The sequence below is a fragment of the Neofelis nebulosa genome, chromosome 13, assembly GCF_028018385.1.
Source record: "Neofelis nebulosa isolate mNeoNeb1 chromosome 13, mNeoNeb1.pri, whole genome shotgun sequence".
In the NCBI taxonomy this organism is placed as follows: Eukaryota; Metazoa; Chordata; class Mammalia; order Carnivora; family Felidae; genus Neofelis; species Neofelis nebulosa.
In genome coordinates, this window is record NC_080794.1 from 53,561,303 (window position 1) to 53,570,199 (window position 8,897).

Genomic DNA, 8,897 nt, shown 5'->3' on the forward strand with positions numbered 1-8,897 from the left:
CTGGACCAACCTAGTTATCAGAAAAATATTCTTTATTTTAGCCAGCCGGAGTCTGCCTGTAATTTCTAAGGCATTGTCTTAACTCTATCCATCAGAGTTCAATGATTTAAAATTATCTTCTCATCTTCCTAAAAATGCTTTAAATTCGAGTCCTATTTCAACGTGATTTTTGTATTTCTTGTTCTACCTTGCCAGTACTTGATGATGGTTCCTGATAATCTCCATTCCAGACCAAAAATATTCTTTACAGATCCAGTGGACTCTAATGATCTTCTGGACTTCACCAGCCACCAGAGAGTTCCGCCTGGTATGGATTATACGATGAAACAATTTAATGGTTTGTGTGTTGGAAATAGTTTTGAAATATTGATTAAAATCTGCTTCTGACTCCCATGGTAAGCCCAAATATGAGTTATTTTGTGCCAGTCACATCATAATTTTGGTTCATATTAAGCTTAATAGTATTAGTTACCATTTATTGAGTGCCAGATCCCTGACATAATTTATCTATAATCCCTGCAATAACTCTCAAGATTAATGACTATCACTACCGTCCCATTTAATAGTCGAGGAAGCTGACACTCAAGTAGCTTGAAAAGAGCTCAGAGTTGGTGGTCGTCAAGTGCTATTTGAGCTCAGATGTTCTGGACTCCAAAACCAAGTTCTTTCCATCATACTTGAAGCTCCACACTTGAGGTCAACTGAGATCAGATCTGGGTTATTTGAACTCCTGTCAATTGCTGTCCACACTTAACACTTGTGGATAATGAATTTGTGCTCACCTTAATGTGGAGCAGTGCATCAAACAGGTAACATAGCAAACCCGAGACTGTTATTCTTAGAAAGACCTGCTTACAGAGTTAGTCCTTGACCAGAGCCTGGGGACCTGGGTTTTGGGAAGGTTCCCAGCATTCCCTGACAAGAATGGCTCATTGTGTCTAAACTGTTTGCGCAGACAACGTAAGTTTATGCTGAACGCATGTTTTCCTTCCAGGAGCATGGAATTTGGGAACATGTTAGGCAAAAAGTGCCTACATCACCAGCTCTTGGTAAAAACCCTGGGCACTGATTCTGTAATGAGTGTCCCAGTAGACGTTTAACGCGTGTTGTCACAATTAATTGCCGAGAGAAATAAACACATCCTGTGTGATTCCACTGGGAGAGGACTCGTAGCAGCTTGTGTCTGGTTTCCTCTGGACTTTGCTCATGAGCCTTGTCTCTTTGCTGATTTTGCTTTGTATCCTTTCACTGTAATAAATCATAGACATTAGTACAATATAGTGAGTGTTCTGAGTCCTCGTAGCAAATCACTAAACCAGGGCATTGTCTCAGAGATCCCCAACACAGGGACTTTATACTTGTTCCTGTTAAATTTAATCCATACATGGTAACTTTGAATCCTGATCCTCTCGTCCTATTTTTCTCTTAATATTTAACTTCATATACATTCCTTCTAGGAATTCATTCCTTGATAAAAAATTTTGATTGAGAGGGTCAAAACACAGTATTGTGGTTGTCTCCTGAACCCTTCCTCTGTGTTGACATTAAGCTATTAATCAAAATGTTAGGGCAGAGTTGTTAAACCAGTTATATATTTTTCTACAAATAATATTGAAAAGAACATATTTCCGGGGTGCCTAGATGGCTCAGTAGGTTGAGCATCTGACTTCAGCTCAGGTCATGATCTCATGGTTTGTGAGTGGGAGCCCCGGATCGGGCTTTGTGCTGACAGCTCAGAGCCTGGAGCCTGCTTCGGATTCTGTGTGTGTCTCCCTCTCTCTCCGTCCCTCCCCCGCTCATTCTCTCTCTGTCTGTCTCTCTCAAAAATAAATAAGCATTAAAAATTTTTAAATATATAGGGGCACCTGTGTGGCTCAGTCGGTTGAGCGTCTGACTTCAGCTCAGCTCATGGTCTCACAGTTCTTGAGTTTGAGCCTCGTGTCGGGCTCCGTGCTGACATCTCGGAGCCTGGAGCCTGCTTCAGATTCTGTATCCCTCTCTCTCCCCACCTTGTTCATGCTCTGCCTCTCTCTGTCTCTCAAAAATAAATAAATTTTTTAAAAAAAAATTTTAATTTTAATTATATATAACTTTAATTTTTTTCAAGAAAATTCTGAGGAATAAATGTGTTCTCTGAGTTTGGAGGAAGAAGGAAAGAAAAGAAAGAAAAAGAAAGAAAGAAAGAAAGAAAGAAAGAAAGAAAGAAAAGAGAGAGGAGGGAGAAAGGAGGGAGGGAGGGAAGGAGAAAGGAGTGAGGGAGGAAATAAAGAGGGAGGGAGGGAGGAAGGAGGGAAGGAAGGGAAGGGAAGGGAAGGGAAGGGAAGGGAAGAGAAGGGAAGGGAAGGAAGATGGGGAGGCACAGGTGGGCAGCTAAAACCCAAGATGAAGGGGTGTTCATCTTCTGGTTAGAAGCACTACCCTGCATAGTTCTCTAAATAAGAGCTTTTGCCGGGCGCTGGTGGCACAACTATGACCAAAGACCCGTGTCTCCCCTTTCAGAGTGGAGGTAACAGGTATTCATTAAATTCATCATTTTCTCCATTTTAGTATAGGCACTACCTTCCTGAATTGGATCCCGGTCCTGCTGCTTGCCAACCATGTTATCTTGGGCCAGTGACCATACTTCTCCACGCCTCAGTCTCCCCATTTGTAATTTTTTTTAACGTTTATTTATTTTTGAGACAGAAAGAGAGAGAGCATGAACTGGGGAGGGTCAGAGAGAGAGAGACACAGAATCTGAAACAGGCTCCAGGCTCTGAGCTGTCAGCACAGAGCCCAACGCGGGGCTCGAACTCATGGAACGCGAGATCATGATCTGAGCCAAAGTCGGCCGCTTAACCGACTGAGCCACCCAGGCACCCCTCGGTCTCCCCATTTGTAAACTAGAGGACCTTAGCACCTTCCTTATGGGATTGGAAGATTTGATGAGCTAACATGGAGAAAAGGGTTGACATATATAACTGCTCTCAGACAAATTTGCTCTTTGTTTTTAAATCATGAGAACACAGAAGTGGGAGAGGAACCCTGCCCCAGACAGGGAATCTTCCCTGAGGAAGTGATTATGAGCCAAGATCCAGAAGTTAAGGAGTTAGCAGAGGGCTCCAGCAGGAAACCATAGCACTCTAGGGACCTGAAAGGCCAGGATGGCAGGTGGCACAAAATGTGAAAAAGAACAGCCTGGGATAAGGAGAAGTGAGCCGGGCCTGGGAGAGTCTAGTCCCTATGCTATGAACAACACGAAGCTGCTGGAATCATCTCTGGAAGGGAATGGAGAGACCCGGTTCGTGTTTTCAAACCCTTCCTCTGGTCCTTGAGAACAGACTGACACGATTTACCATTACTGAACCTTATTCTTCCTTTGCAATCATCACATGCTTACTACAAATGATAAGTAACGATTTAGCCTAAGCGCTAAAATTTCTTGAACTGTATCAATGACAGCATTTGCGTCTTGTGGTTTTTAGGGTATGTTGGTATTTCCTATTTAAATAATCATGCCCTTTCCCCATTTCTTGTCTTCTGCATTTTTTTAAGGAATTGGTTCATTTCATCTAAGTTATCAAATTTGTGAACATAGAATTGCTCATCATATTCCCTTTTTGTCCCTTTTGTGCCCATACGGTCCTAGTACTTATCCCTCTTTCACTTCTCATACTAGCGTTTTGTCTCTCACTTTTTTTCTTGGTTAACCTGGATAGAAGTTCATCAACTTCATTAATCTTTTCAAAGAATTGTATTTTGATTTTGTCGATTTTATCAATTGCTTTTCTGTTTCCAATTTCATTGATTTCTGCTCTAATTTTTATTATTTGTTTTCTTTTGCTTGCTTTAAGCTTGTATCACTCTTCTCTTGCTAGTTTTCTAAGATTATTAATTTTAAATCTTGCTTCTTTTCTCATATATGCTTTCGAGGCCGTAAAGTTCCTTCCAATCACTCCTTTTGCCACATTTCACAAGTTTTGATGTTATATTTTTAGTGTCCCGATGTTTATAGCAGTGTTATCAACAATAGCCAAATTATGGAAAGAGCCCAAATGCCCATCAACTGTTGAATGGATAAAGAAGACGTGGTTTAAATATACAATGGAATACTACTTGGCAATGGGAACGAATGAAAGCTTGCCATTTGCAACAACGTGGATGGAACCGGATGGTATTATGCTAAGTGAAATAAGTCAAGCAGAGAAAGACAGCTATCATATGTTTTCACTCATGTGGAATTTGAGAAACTTCGAAGACCATGGGGGATGGGAAGGGGAAAAAATCATCTCAAACAGAGAGGAAGGCAAACTGTAAGAGACTCTTAAATACAGTGAACAAACTGAGGGTTGATGGCGGGGGAGGCTGGGGGGGGAGGGGAAAATGGGTGATGGGCATTGAGGAGGGCACTTGTTGAGATGAGCACTGGGTGATGTATGTAAGGGACGAATCATGGGAATCTACTCCTGAAGCCAAGAGCACACAGTATACAATGTAGATTAGCTAGCTGACAACAAATTGTGTTTAAAATAATAATAATAATTAATTTAAAAATAAAAAATAAAAATATTTGTACCATTAAAAACAAAGGAAAATGTTTTAAATTTCTCTTGAGATTTTCTCTTTGACTCATGAGTTATTTTGAAGTTTCATCTCCAAATATTTTGAGACTTTCCAGCTACCTTTTTGTTATTGCTTTCTAGTTAATCCCTCTGTGGTCTGAGAGCACACTTTGTCCACAAAAAAAGGACTAAAAGGGAATATTATTAATAATTCTATGCTCCCAAGTTCGGTAACCTGTTTTCTAAAGTGTGTTCAGTGTGTTTTATGGCTCAGAATGTGGTCTATGTTGGTGAACGTTCCCAATGAGCTTGCGAAGAATGTGTGTGCCACAATGTTTTCATGGTGTTTCCTGCATGCTGGATCCATCAGTACTGATTAAGGAGTGCTTAGTCTCCAACCATAACAATGAATTCCTCTATATCTCCCAGCAGACCCACCGGTCTCTGTCTCTGTCTTTTGACACTCCGTTGGGAGGTGTATACACAGTAAGTAGTATGTCTTCTTAGAAAATTGACCCCATCGGGTGCCTGGGTGGCTCAGTCGGTTGAGCATCCAACTACTGATTTCAGCTCAGGTCTTGATCTCACAGTTCCAGCGTTGGAGCCCCATGTCAGGCTCCGCAGTGACAGCACAGAGTGGACTTGGGATTCTCTCTGCCCCACCCCCCCACCCCCCCACCCCCGCTTCTGTGTGTGCTCTGTCTCTCAAAATAGATAAATAAACTTTAAAAAGAAAAAGAAAAGAAAACTGACCCTTTATCATTGTGCAGTGTCCCTTTGTACTCCTGATTGTTTGTCTTGGCCGCTCCAGCTTTCTTTTATTTTTTTTGTTAGCATGTTAGTAAGATTCCCTTACTTTTAATCTACCTATACCTGTTTTTAAAGTAGGTTTCTTATAGACAATATATAGGTTAGTCTTGGTGTTTTTTTTTTTTTTTATCCATTCTGTCAGTTTCTGTCTTCTAAGTAGCATATTTGGATCATTGATGTTTAAAATTATATAGTTGGGGGGCACCTGAGTGGCTTGGTCGGTTAAGCGTCTGACTTCAGCTCAGGTCATGATCTCACACTCCGTGAGTTCGAGCCCCGCGTCAGGCTCTGTGCTGACAACTCGGAGCCTGGAGCCTGTTTCAGATTCCGTGTCTCCCTCTCTCTCTGCCCCTCCCCTGTTCATGCTCTGTCTCTCTCCATCTCAAAAATAAATAAACTTAAAAAAAAAAATTTTTTTTTAATAAATAAATAAATAAAATAAAATAAAATAAAATAATATAGTTGGATTAATAGCTACCATATTTGTTACTGTTTTCTATTCATTCCATTTTGTAAGTTATAAATACCCAGTGCAGTGTTGCTATAATTATTTTGAACAGTTTTATGTTAAAGCAATTAAACATTTTTAAATGTTATTTTCACTTATTCACTTCCCTATTGTGCTTCCTTTTTTTTTATACAGATCTGAGTTTCTGACCTATATCATTTTCCTTCTCTTTTTATTTTTTATTTTTTTTAATGTTTATTTATTTTTGAGAGACAGAGAGAGACAGAGTGTGAGTGGGAGAGGGGCAGAGAGAGAGAGAGAAAGACAGAATCTGAAGAGGCTCCAGGCTCTGAGCCATCAGCACAGAGCCCGGCCCAGGGCTCGAACTCACAAGCCTCAAGATCATGACCTGAGCTGAAGTCAGACACTCAACCAACTGAGCCATCCAGGCGCCCCATGTTCCTTCTCTTTGAAGAACTTCTTGTAACACTTATGCAAGGCAAGTGCCCTAGAGACAAAATCGTGTTGACTGTATTTCTCCTTCACTTTTGAAGGATAATTTTGCTGGAGACAGAATTCCAAACTGATCTGTTTTTATCACTTTGAATATTTCATCCCGAAGAAACACTAGAATGGTTTCTAAAGAGAAGTCTGATATAATTGTTATCCTTGTTCCTCCGTAGATAAAGCGTTCATTTCTTCTGGTTTCTTCTTTCAAAGATTTTCTCTTTGTCTTGGAAGAGGATACACCAGAGTGTAAATGTTTTGGTATTTCTCCTGCTTGGTGCTCTCCGAACTTCCTGTATCTGTGGTTTGGAGTCTGTCACTCATTTTGGAAAATTTTCAACCATTATTACTTCAAATGATTTCTTTGCTCTTTTCTTCCATCCTCTCGTGATGGTACCATTATCCACCCGCTGCACTTTTTGCACTTGTCTCACAGTTCTTGGATATTTCGTTCCTTTTTTATTATTATTTTTATTTCCCTTTGCATTCCAGTTTGGGAAGTTTTCTATTGGCGTATCTCAAGCTCACTCGTTCTTTCCTTGACCATGTCCAGCCTACTGGTGAGCCCATCAAAGGCATTCTTTCTGTTGGAGTGTATGGATCTCTGCATCCCTGTGGATTCTTCCTTAAAGTTTCCATCCCTCTGGTTACATCACCTATCTGTTCTTGCATAGTGTCCGCTTTTTCCACCAGAGCCCTAAGCGTATTAATCATTGTGATTTTAAATCCACGCTGTGATAATTCCAAAATCTGTGTCATACTTGAGTCCAGTTCTATTGTTTGTGTTGGTTCTTCTTACTGTGTACTTTCTTGCCTTTTAGCATGCCTTGGGATTTTCTGTTGCGAGTTGTATATTGTGTATTGTATCATTGAAATTGAGGCTGGCAGTGTGAGGGTTTATTTTTATCTGGTTAGGAGTTATGTTGTTTACTTGTTACTATTGCCATAGGCCTCTAAAGCTTCACTTTCCTCTGGTGTCCTTGTTTTTATCTCCAATATTGCCTTTGGGTTTCCCTAGAAACTCCTTCTTGAATAAAGTCTGGGCCTTGCAGCACTTATAGCTGTAACCTTCCTCTCATTATACAGGATCCTTCATTCCCCCATTTTCTGTATTCACCTCTTTCTCCAACTTTGGAAGCATCATTTTGCCCTGTGATCTCAAAATCTCTAATGGATCTAAGAAGATCCATTTTTTTCCTTCAGATTTTTGTTTGTGGTGAGGATGGCCGTTCTGACCTTCTTGTATGTCAGAGCAGAAACTGAAACTGGTCATGTTCCTTGTGTTTCCTTGGTGACAATAAGGAAAACTTTACCCTAAGACCATGCCTGTAGTTTTTTCTACACTTTCAAGATATAAAAGCCTGGACCTGAAGATATAAACCCAAACAAATGGTAAAGCAGTCTCTTTCTAAGTCTTGCTGTATGTTGAAATGTCATCTTTATGCCACCAGATAGGTGGGGTTGGCCCACGGGTAAGAGTTTAAGAAACAAATGATAGAAAGACAGGCATAGGAGGAGTAATTGGTGGAAGTGATGGATTCTAGTGGGGCCACTTACTTAGTGACTGTCACCCCAGCAACCTATAGAGTTACCCATAAAACCCAAGCCCTCCCTTCCAACCCATTCCAAGCTTTAATAGCTATGCGTTAAACAATGTTTTTAAAATTAGAAACCCAGCTACAGAGTCCCTTGATAATTTTGGGTGAGCTCTGGTGTCAAAGACTGTGATATTGACAATAATTCCTATTTCATTAGAAAGAATTCTTTTCCTATAAAGATGTTTAGATTTCCCTGATGCCCAACAACAGCCTGGAGAAAAATCCCTGGAGACGATGCCAGCTAAAGCTCTTGGGCCAACATGACGGAAAGTCCAGTGCTGCCTAGACATGTTTTACTCTTCCTGACTCCATGCCCAGACTGTGGGAGGCACAGAGTTAGATGTGAGGTTCAGTAAAAATGGAAGCTGGGCCTGTCTACAACTCAATGAAAGAAGCTGGTGTCCATGGATAATCAGCTCATAAAGCAATCAATTAGCACATTTGGCTGTTAGCTGAAAGGCTAGAAACCACCCAGGGGTGAGAATTAATTTTTCCTCCTCTGACATTTGCACTGGCTTTTCTCTGCCTCTGTCCCTTGGCCTGTGCTGTTCCCTCTGCTTGAATGCCCGGCTCTCATTTCCTCCCTCCAGTTATCTCCTCCTACTAAACTCTGCCCAGAATTCACCTGCCTGCACAGCCTTTTCTGGCCACTCAAGCCTGTTGTTAATTTTCTTGAGGAGAAAGGGAATGACCATCTTACCCAAAACTGTTCTCCTGTGTCCAAAATGATGCTCGACCCTCCATAGATACTCAGGAGTGTTGTTTGGATGAACTAATGAAGTATATGTCTCTAAGTTTATACTCTTGACAGGAAATGGTCTATATATTTGCCTATCTGCCCCAATCAGACCACAAGCTCTTTGAGAACAGGGGCTGAGTCTCTATTTGTGTCCCTTTTCTTACAGCCCAGCCCAGAACCCGGCAGTAAGAGAAGGCTCAATAAATATTTGTGAAATGAACACAAAATGAATGAATAATATAGTTTCTGGGTAC